Genomic DNA, 11,366 nt, shown 5'->3' on the forward strand with positions numbered 1-11,366 from the left:
ATTCAGGCTTTGAGTTTTTACGCCCGATACTATATCCGCTAAGCATACAGCTTCAGGCGGCTGTCGGCTCCCGTATAAAACTATGGAAAGTTTCGAACCTAGACCACCTCATGTACATGGGTTTACTAGACAAGCGCGCGTCACCTATATAAGCACGGAAACACCTAGAGTGATAACCGTCAAACTACAAGCAGTAGGTCGTTTAAAATTTGCTACAATAATGAGCAGGCTTTGCCATTCATCTGACGGATATTCGGTAAGTATAAAAGCTGAATGTCTAACGCTATTAAAGTAAGAGTTCGAGTCAGATGATCCGGGTTCGAAATAGGACGTAGACACCGTCTTGAGTAATATTCACTTAAAACGACAACGGAAGCAAGGCTGTTGCATGTTTTATGTGCCTCGAAATCACCTATTTTCTTGACATAGCATCAAAGACCTACCCCCATTCGGTGTTTAACCAGAGCAAGGCTGGCTGGGCTTATTTCAAGTTTACCTGTCAGGCCTATGCAAGGGAATGCCAAGGATACAAAGAGCGATTAACTATAACAGTAATACCTTATCAATTAAAGGGTTTTTTTTTATTAATTTAATTTTTCATTCTTTATTTTCCAGGGAATATTATTACTATATAGCAGTAAATTTTTTTCCAGTTTTAACCATCCTGTTTTTAGTTGTGCATAGATATACGCACAGACAACGCCAATCCCTAGCATATTCAGTTTATACATTAGATAGCGTTTTATCACAACTTCACTGGACCATTGGGAGCTCGCTCGGGTAGCTACCATTCCGAGTTAACACAGTTTATGATTTTCGCAGTAGTTATCTCCTAAGAGACCTCAGAGCGAAAGACGTCATTCAGGGATTAGCTTAACAAAAAAAATAGGACAGTGTTATCAAATGCAGGTTACCGAAACAACATGCTGAAGGCTAACCCAATAGTATACTCGTCAGTGTTTTGATATCATGATGACGTCTGTATGAAGTCGACAAATAGGTTGAAGTCTCAGTAGGTTGGCAGTAGGCCAATTCAGCTGGTTCATGCCTGAGTGCTTCATATGTTAATAAAAATTATTCATAAATTATTGTGCAATCCTAATTTAGTTGTTACTAATCGTTAGATAATAAGTCTCGTCCAAACTCTGCTTTCGACGACAGTTTTCTCCCAATGCTAAAGTAGAGGACTGCTAGAATAATAAATAATAAAGCTTTTTTGAATGATAGAACGTTCAGGATATCAGCCTAATCAAGTCCTTTAACAATTAAAATATATGTGTAACTATATTATTTGATTATAACTATATGACCGATATAAGGAGCCTGGGCCATTGATTAAAAAAAACACCGTTTAATTATTGCTTAGACGCACTAATAGAACGATTACGCCATCATTGTACAATGCGAATGATTCTCCCTGCACTACGCGAATCCCCGACCCATCGTACGCTAAACAGAAATTATAGTGACAAACATACACCCTACCGAGCGAACCGCAACGAAAGAGGTACGGATTTATTTCCTTTTCCCTTCATATTTCGTATCTTTTCTATCATTTCTTCTACTTCTGTATGTATAGAGACTCTGCTAATGCCTTGCCGCATGGAGGATCACCAATTGATCCGGTACCATGCATTAATACTATGGAATCTTTTTAGTGCTTGACGATACAAAATTATTATCTGGGTTGTATCGTCGTTACGTACTTAAGATTGTAGGCAGTAATCTCAAAAAGAATGAGGTTCATCCATTTGAGCTGACCCCTACGTCCTCCCATAACAAATAGATTTTTCTGCTTATACTCGTCTAAGAAGTAAATACATTACTCAAACCATCCATAAAAACGTCTTATAATGGTAAAACCTCGGTTTCTCTCCTCGTCGATACTTTAGGTCGAAAAGCATCCCTTCGGATTTTCGAGAGAAGACTTTTCCGAAACATTTTTACAACATTAATTTCGATTAGGTTCAATGTTTGTGTATATAATATCAAGCTCGACAAGAACTAAAAAATGGCGCCTTCCAGAACCCCTTCAGGAAACATGCTAGGCGCAACGTGTAAGATAGCTACACATAGCCATTTTGCTAATTGAAGTATTGCTAGTATTGCTGTTAAGAAGACGTACTGGCGAGAGAAAAAATAGAGAAAGAGGCGATGCGCAAGAAACCAGCAAGTAACATCGGGACGAGCCTAGTTATATTGGTTTATGAGCCTTTTGGGGCTCGTAACCGCTTCATGAATTCCCATTACGGCTAAGCCCAGCACGGACAGGATGCCGCTGATTGTAAGGTATGAGAGATGGAGCTCAGGGGTGCGTTAGGCCGCGCCGACTTTCTGGTCCTGCAAGCGACCGGGGATTCGAAGGAAATGCTAGCCTCGCTATGTAGAAACGCAATGCAGGACGAGATGGATCGCCCTTAGCCCGCGGTGGAGACGGACGCTCCCTACAGACGAGGGCAATGCCCTCAAAGACGAGGTCTCTAGGTAGCTGCGGAAAAAGACAGGATGACAGAGAGATAGAAAGAAGACTGCCTCTTTTGAGAAGCTTCTCTTGTAAAGGGGCTGACACTGCCATGAGCACAGGTGCGTGTGTCAAACCCGCTTTTCCTCTCACACTCAGCTATTGGGGGCTGTTGGGGCAAGCAGGAGGGTCGAGGTTCTTCGTGCCTATGTCATTTATACGTCTTCATTAGTAAGGAACCGACAGCGCCTTGCTTGCTGCCTGCGTCAGTAGTCAGAGGCCTGTTGCTGTGGCTCGACCAGAGCTAGTTTTTTGAGGGGTTCCCCTGTTCCCGTCGCGTAACTCTCACGTGAGCTGCTATATGCACGATGCCCTACGAGAGAGTAAAAACTCGGTTCGACCTGCGCGCAGGATTGCTTCGTAAGGGTCGACCCAGCCGAAGCTTGTTTAAATGACGCAAGTGCTCGGTCTTGTCCAAGCGTGACTGTTAGAGCAAAATATGACCCATGTGTATCTGCTCAGTTTACTATATTTACCCCAGCTTCTGAACTGCGACGTAATGCCGTTCGCTGAACAGCGACGAAAGCGGACCGCTGGCCTAGCCCACTACTATGTAGCGGCCGCAACGAAAAAAAAAAAAAGAAGCAACAGGGACTCGTGCACTTATATTGCGTGTTCGACTAAGACGAGACACGACGACATCGAGTATGTGATATATATATATATATATATATATATATACGATGAAAAACGAAAGGTGGCTGTATTGATAGGCTTTGTATACGTACGACATCGTCTGCAAGTACATAAAGAATGATACGGCAAAAGCGGCGTACTAATGTGATTACATCATATAGCTATAGGAAAACGAATGGTCGTGTCCTTCATCAACGTTAAGAGCAACTGAGGCAAAGGTGTCGGGACGACAAGTTAGCTGAACGAACTCGACCGGTAAATATGCATTTCCATATCTATCCAATGGCTAGATTTTGAAAAGTATCTAACGTCATCTGGAAACACGACTTTCGATCTGTTCATAGAACACATGAGTATGTTCTAGTTGGTAATAGGCGGAGATATATTCCGAGGAAGTCAAGCGTATAATCCTGTATATGGTCAGACAGACAGCTACGGTTTGGTGTGATTTATTATAACTGAGTAAGACGGCTCGCAGCTGTAACTGTGACCGGTAGAAATTACCGAGCGTACGTTAAGACACATATAGTACTTTTATATAAAGGAATACATCATGTTTGCATTAACTACTTAATACACTGCTAAGTAAATGTTGCAAGCATATCTTAACTTCTATATTTAGTCTAGCATACAAGTTACTAGTTTATAATTGTTCAATGGTCAAATGAGTTTTTCAATTTTTCCCTAATATTATTATTATTATTATTCGGTTGGCATAGTCTTATCCATATCTGAGGCTTTGTGCCGCGTTTGAAGGTATAAGGTGGATATGCCAGATTTCAGAAGTTACAAAATTTCAAAATATAGCATATATCCCTTGAATAGACAGCGTAACGATATGAGATAATAAGTAATGAACTACAGGCTCTTTAGCTTTGAGTGAAAAAAAAAAAAACACGCAGTAAATATTCGATCGAAAAGCGATCATGTACTTCTAAAAAAGCCGAACAGAAAACATCGTATGAAATATTAAAAAGAGATAAATTGGAATTACATTCGTCATTGTCCAGTCTTTTTTTTTTTTTTTTTAGAGAAAAGACCTTGTTTATTAGTTTCTTTCAATATTTTTTTTTTTCACTCGTTTACGCTTTTCATTTCGGGTTCACTTATTAAGTCATTAATTTTAACTAGTTAAAGTTAAATTTTAGTTTTAAATATATTTTTGTTTAATAAATTGCCAAAGTCGGCAGTCTTTAAGTCATAAACGAATACCATGTGTGCAATAAAATAGGGAAATCATTAGAACTCCCGTATTCTCTAGAAAGTTGAAATTATTCCATAACCACGTATTATATATGTTTTCAAGATGTAATAATTTAAATCTTAGCCACATCTTATTGGGTTAAAATTGAATCACTAACCTCTTTGGCGTATAATACTATTATTACACAACACATCATGCGATAAAATTACGTCTTAGTATCTGAAGCATCTTTGAACTCAATGTGACGGCTCGGACGGCTAAGCCTCTAGTCGAAAAATATCGGGGGCCGCTGCTTCATGTCCGGCTGACGATACATCCTAAGCAATTTGTATGACTAAAGAAAGTTATTATTTTATCTGAGAACTCTGACCTCACGTTCAGGCGTTGTTTATGACTTATTACGTCAGCAGATTACGCTAGCATCGAGTCCCAATTATCCACCGTCATCTTTAATACGTTTAGTAAGCGGCCAGAAGTGATCTGGTCTAGTTGTTTTCTCGAAGGTTAGCGTGCTCCTCCGTAACAGGCGACGTGCACACATCAACCCTACGGCTATCCATTAGCGCGTCTACCCCTTGCGGTCCTAGCCATTCGGCATTCCCGTAAGCCACCAACTCTACGTCTCTACGCGGTTCAACGCTAAGCTACTCTATAGCGAGCTACTAGTGGAATTATTCAGAACTCCTCGTTCTGATAGCCGTAAAAAGTTCGGGATGCTGCCACATCCTAACGTCGGTACGAGCTGCGCGCATCCTTACCGCTAAAGGCTTTTCCGTTGCTACTGCTGCCTTTGCAGGAACTGCCCAGCATCAGGTTCATTTGTCACATCTGAACGGAAACCCGGTTGGTCTACGGCAGCCGCGCAAGCCCCTGGGGCTATAGACCAAAGGCTCGCACCTGCTGTGATGTAACTAATGCCAGCTATACTGGTAGAGCGTCTCTTCTGGCCTGTTGCAGTAGTCCACATGGGATCGTCGGGGGGTCGTCAGGGATGCTGCGGTTGGCTCAGCAGCTTTGTCTTTCGAGGAAGAGATATGATCGTTGGCTTACTCACTCGCTCGTTCGTTCGTTCGCTCGCTAGCTAACGGCGTAGTCAACTTGGAGGTAGGTGAATGTTAAACCTACAAAGCTGCCTACCGAAGCGATCCCGCTTACCTTCTGCCGTGTCTGATTGGGGTCCGCATGAGAAACAAGTAGTGCAACTGGCTCGGTTTGAGCACTGTGGAGCAGAATAGTGTTACAAGGCCTCCATCAGCGAAGTTAGCCGCACCTCTACCTGGCAAAACTTGTTCGATCGAGTGGGGCCGGGAGCCGGCCTATGAGGTAAATAGGGAAAACTGGGCGTTTCGCTTCAGCACGCCATACCCAGAAACACCTAATGCATGGCCTCGGCTTTGACCCGGATGTTTGCGTTTGCTCCAGTCGCACCCTGTTATTAGGTCCAGCAGCTGGCGCTGTCGATGCTATTGTCTGCGATATCTAGCCATAAGCCCCCAACCTTTAACAAACCCCCAAACACATAAGGGATACGGTGCCGTTGCTTTATTAATATAAATGATACACATGGAAAATATTTGGTGGTGCGGCGCGAATTTTCGCTGTAAGGCCCCATGTACAGCGAAGACCTCGACCGCGCATGACGGCGGTTAAAGGTTTTTTGTGTATTACACCAACTTCACGGCCAGGTTAGCTACGTCAAAACGTAGAAAAAAACGGATCGTCTGCCTATTCTAAGGGTGGTACTTGTGGATATTATTAGGACATTTGTGTTGCTTTTGCCCTCATGAGGTTGCGCCGTACAGTCAGTTTCTGTGAAGGCATCCGCATCGAACGGGTGTCTATACTGGTATTATGTTGAAACATAAGCAGATGTGATTCAATTTATATTGACAGTGTAAACAAATCTATGAATATGATGGGGTAAATGTGGCATAAGCCGCTGACACAAAATATTGATTCTGGTCGAAATCGTTCATTGATTAAAGCATATTTTGCCTCGGTTTCCTTACGCTTACCATGGTAACATAACAGCCGTAGCTTTCCATGTGACACCGAACAGTGTGCTCAATATACGCCATGAATTGTAGAACTATTGGAAATTTCCTCGCAACTATACACAGGTATTAGATAAACAGTGTATCTTAAAATATCGTTATGCCATTGTTACATCTAAGAATAGCTGCTGATAAAGAATGTGTGCTTTGCAGGACATGTTTACACACAGGAGCTGAAAAGTCAAAGACGGCTTAAAAGGAATGTGACCTCATTCTATATTTATTTTATAACCTAAAAATTACTTCGTGGATAAAATCTTGCACTTCCCGTCACATGCGTGGAGCCTCGAGTTCTTCCTCAGGCCAGCGCTTTCTTCTCAGGTTATTACTGCGTACGCCGTCATTCCTTTTGCCGGAGTAAAACAGACAGGCAAACATTGCTCCTCTTAAGACTGTGGGACGCGGCATTAAAAAACCTCAACAAATCTGTAATACATATGTATGCGTATAGCTTTACCTCGTAAACTTGCACAGTTAGCGACATCCATCGTCTCACTGAGCCCCACAAATACCGTCTAATAATATAAATGAGGCAGACTCGGCACGTCGATGGTTTCCATTAAACAGATCGAGCCCTACAGACATTTGCCATAGGATGAGTCAGGAAGCTAAATCGACCTGAAGATTAACGTTCAGACAATCAACTGCCATGACCGCTGCAGAATACCACTGGAACAAAGTCGTTATCTAGTCCCTACTACCAGTGTTCACTCGCGTATCTCCTAGTAAAGCGGGAAGACCATCAGAGACAATGAGATCGTTACTCTGTCCTATGCCACCAAACCCCCACACCTGTGTGGGTTGACATTAGGGTGCCCAACGATTGTGACCAGCTCGACCGTCCAATGGGATGATGCTTCGTAAAGTGGGAAGTGAAAATGCGGCCACCGAAAGGGATCAGACGAAAGTCAGTATGTCTTTGTGGAGTTCACGTCATGAGGGGGCTCGCCTACAGCCAACGGCTGCCAACACCCGCAGCTAATGCCGCCTGTCAGCATGGTCCTTAACTCAGATGGATCATCACTGCGGGGCTTGAGGCGGCTCAGTCTCTGTAGATGTTTTGAAATGGGTTATCACCACGAGGCAGTCTCTAATGCTAACAATGAACAGGACTAAACGAACAAGGAGAAGGACGAGAAATGAGAGATGCATCGGTTTACCACTAAGCTCGCCTTGTTGATGGGGATCCCTCTCGCTACATCTTTAAGAAATGAGTCAACAGCAGATTACCAGATTAACAGAGTTCGTATATACCGTTTAAACTGAGAGACTGCCGAACTATGTGTAGTGTGTATCACACAATATGGTATTTGACTTTCTGACAGCCCGGCGGTATAAGGTATAATAACTAAATAAATACTGTGTTGTGGCTGCGTCTGCTTTCAAAAGAAAAGCCTTGGAGGGCTTACATTTTTTAACTTTCCAAAAAACAAGTTTGTATGTGCTTACTGTTTCAATTCATGTTCGCATTAAGCCAATAATAAGCTTTTGAAGAAGCTATTGAGAAAACGTGTTGATTTGGTTGACTATTTATGTATAACAGCGTCAACTAAGACGGCAGCGTATCCAGATCAATCAGATTATTTATCAGATCAAAGAAATAGTTTGTATTAGACATGAAAAGGAGGTGTCTTCAAGTTTTTGTCATACGCACCTTCATCATATCAACTCGAAATGATAAATCATAATTGATGAAATGGTGTCGTTTCTCGTAACCTTAGATCAGTGTTACAGCAATGGTTAACGTATGCAATGGTACAGTAAAACACTATATCTGAGACCTTTTGCGTCGAATCCGAGTCACGACTGATTAACCAAACAACCATCCCCTTCTAATGGTTCAATCGTTAAGTCTATCGTAATCCTAATAATGTAATTTAAATCCGCTCCCTCACAAAACGAAATATGTCTATTCTCTTGTTTACGGATCCAGCCAGCACGAGAAGTCCTCCTATTGCTTCTTTTGTTGAGCTACCTCATTCAAGCTGCACTAAATCTCACCAGCTATATGGATCTAATCCGGCATTTCCCTGACAATTCTCTACATAGCATCTGCCTTTTCTTCACTTTTACCTTTTTGTTACCTTCGCTATCTCTCCATCGGAGTCGCATTGCAAACCACCCATCTAAAGGCTTCAGATAGATTTTTTCATTAACATTAGTTTTCCTGAGCTCTTCCTATGAACGTCCGTCCTTCACCTCGTTTGACCTCTTTTTTTTTGATTTCTTGGAATACCTGCAATTTCGAATCCTAGCCTCCTCTAAGCCGCCTCAGCCGTATCAGATGATGTTGCATCCTTGGGGAAAGCGAAGGCTGTCTCCGCTTCCATTGGCTTCGTTTGCTCTTCTAGGATGGAGCAGTTCTTACGAAGCCTTCCAAATCGACTCGTATCGCTTCTAATGGATCCGCGCGAGCAAACGCGTGCAAAGACTCTCTCAGAATCTCTCATTGACGTCGTCCTGGCCTCGGGCCGTAACCGACTGCACCATCCCGTCGGGTATACCAGTAAAAGCACGTCTCACGTCGGCAAATTGGACACTGACTCGTGCTGAGGACCATAACGTCTCCCAGGTCGAATGGGGATGAAGTCAGTTTCAGCTGGATAAAGTAGCAGGCAGGTGTGAGATTCACACATTGTGCCGAGTTTTGAAAGCTGAAGTAGTCAATCATTCTATTTCGAAAGGATCCATTTCGGATTTTGCTTGGCTGATCCTGCGGCCAATGCACTGTGATTCTTCAAAATTCATTTCCGATACGTAACTAGCAATCAGTCGCTGTTCGGCTTTTGTTATTGTACAACAGAGGACGGTTACTGGATCCTAACTGCTCCTGGTGAGCTAATGTGGTTAGCATACATGGAAATCGGCAAGTGCCTCCGGTGTAGCGGCTGTCAACGTTTGCATAGATAATTGTTACGGCTGGTGATATCGTGTTATCCTGTAAAACTAATTAGTGCGAAATAGTGTGTCATATGATGTAAATAAACGTAACAATTGTTCGATGACAGTAGTTTATTTTTGAAATGTATAAACACGCCATCATCAAGGGTAGTTTAAGGCCACACAGAACCTACAAAAAAGAAGGCTAAACATAATTACTGCATCTGAAGCTAAAAGTGATAGTTCATATCGCTTTTACATCGGTGTTGTTGGCTACTGGGACAAAATTTCCTATATTATATCAAAAATTTATCAAAAATAGATAGAGAACTAGCAATTAGCCATTTTTTTTTAATTCTGCGTATTATCGGACTTACTGCCATCCAAGCGCTATTGAGGAACTAACTTTTTTACGTAATAGCCATTTCAGTCGGGCTCTGTTAGAATAAGTGTACAAGAAGTAGGTGAACATAGCGTCTAGGTTCCACGTTATGTATTAACATATTCTGTGACAACTACATATAACGCCCCATCGATGTTTTTCTGTGGGCATTCAAGGCGCTTCCTTAGGGCCGCCACTTTCGCTGCATCTTGGACGAAAAACAAACCTTTACGCTCTTCCTCTAATAAAGGGACAGCAAAGAAAGGCTCTCCAAGACCATTGAAACATAACCTTTACTGCGTGGAGGTATTTAGATTTTTTTTTATGTCACCTGCCCTGCTGCTCATTTGATAATTAAGTAAAAATAGATAATACGGGTGTTAATTAGTAATGATATCTTGTTTAGTTCCATGAGAAAATAGTGCTATTTTTTTACGCTAGGGAACATGTCTGTGTTTGAACAAAAGTGCGTAATGTATGCGTTAGTAATACCCTGAACATCTAAGCAAATATCTAAAGCCTTGAAAAACTTGAAGGCCAAATGAAGCCAAGGATTACGGGGAAAAAAAGAGAAGCCAACACATTTCACGGTGTATTCTTTACAGCCTTTTGTGTGAAGTTATTTTAATGTATATATTTTTATCAATACTAAGTACTTAGTTATCTACTTAAAATCCTGATTCCATCGTGCGGAATCATCGATCTCTATAACAATACGCTTGATCCACAGACCGTTCCAAAAAAACGTGGTTTCTTCACATAGTTTCTACAGTATAGCTATAACGATAGAAATTCTCTATTTATGGAAATTTCAGCATCTCTAATAACGAATTAATCTGGACGATTCGATTATTTCTCTTAGTTTGAAGCATTCTAACAACTATCCCGAACTAAAGTCTGCTAATACCAGATCTGTGATCCCTCGAATTTTGCTTGACTCAGCCATCTTGACATTTCGGTCCCCCCACCCGTACCAGTTATTCGTGACCTATTAGACATAGAATACCTGACTGAGGAAGATCCGATCTCTTCAGGGGACCAGCTGTCCAGTCTGATTTCCTAGTCTGTCTCGATTCATCTACTCTTTGCTACACATGAGTATGGCGATACTGAAGAAAGCCACGGTTTCGATACGAGTGGACGCCATTACTGCTTCGTTTCGATTGTAACGATCAGGAGAACGACTTATCAGAACATACAGATTATAAACATAATGACGCAGAATACTCCGATTGCACGGAACGTCTCACTTTTGCTTCTCGTAGAGAAATACCTTGTGTCATTGTAATTTATTAGATTTCGTCTGATGCCCGCGCCCTGTACGTCGGACAATCCTTTCAATATCTTTGCCTGCAATGAAAGCCACTGAAGTCGTGCTCCAGCAAACAATGACGAATAGAAGACCAGATTGATTTCATTACTTCCGATCAGTTTTTTCAGACGAATATTTGTCTGCGGACTTCGGAGCACGTTAGGTGATCAGAATTGATGTTTGCGATTCGAGGAAGCGGAGAAAGTACGAAATCAATTCGTCGTTATAGGTATTGGATATTTGGCACAGCGGTGGAAACACCATTACAACAGGCAAATGGCGTATGCACGTTTCTGTAGGGACAAAGCTCTTTTCAAAGAACATTTTGTCTAAAGTTACCTGTTGTCCTTAAACGTTTGTTATGCCTGAGCTAGTTA

This window comes from Varroa destructor, unplaced genomic scaffold, assembly GCF_002443255.2.
Source record: "Varroa destructor unplaced genomic scaffold, Vdes_3.0 BEIS01000002.1, whole genome shotgun sequence".
In the NCBI taxonomy this organism is placed as follows: domain Eukaryota; kingdom Metazoa; phylum Arthropoda; class Arachnida; order Mesostigmata; family Varroidae; genus Varroa; species Varroa destructor.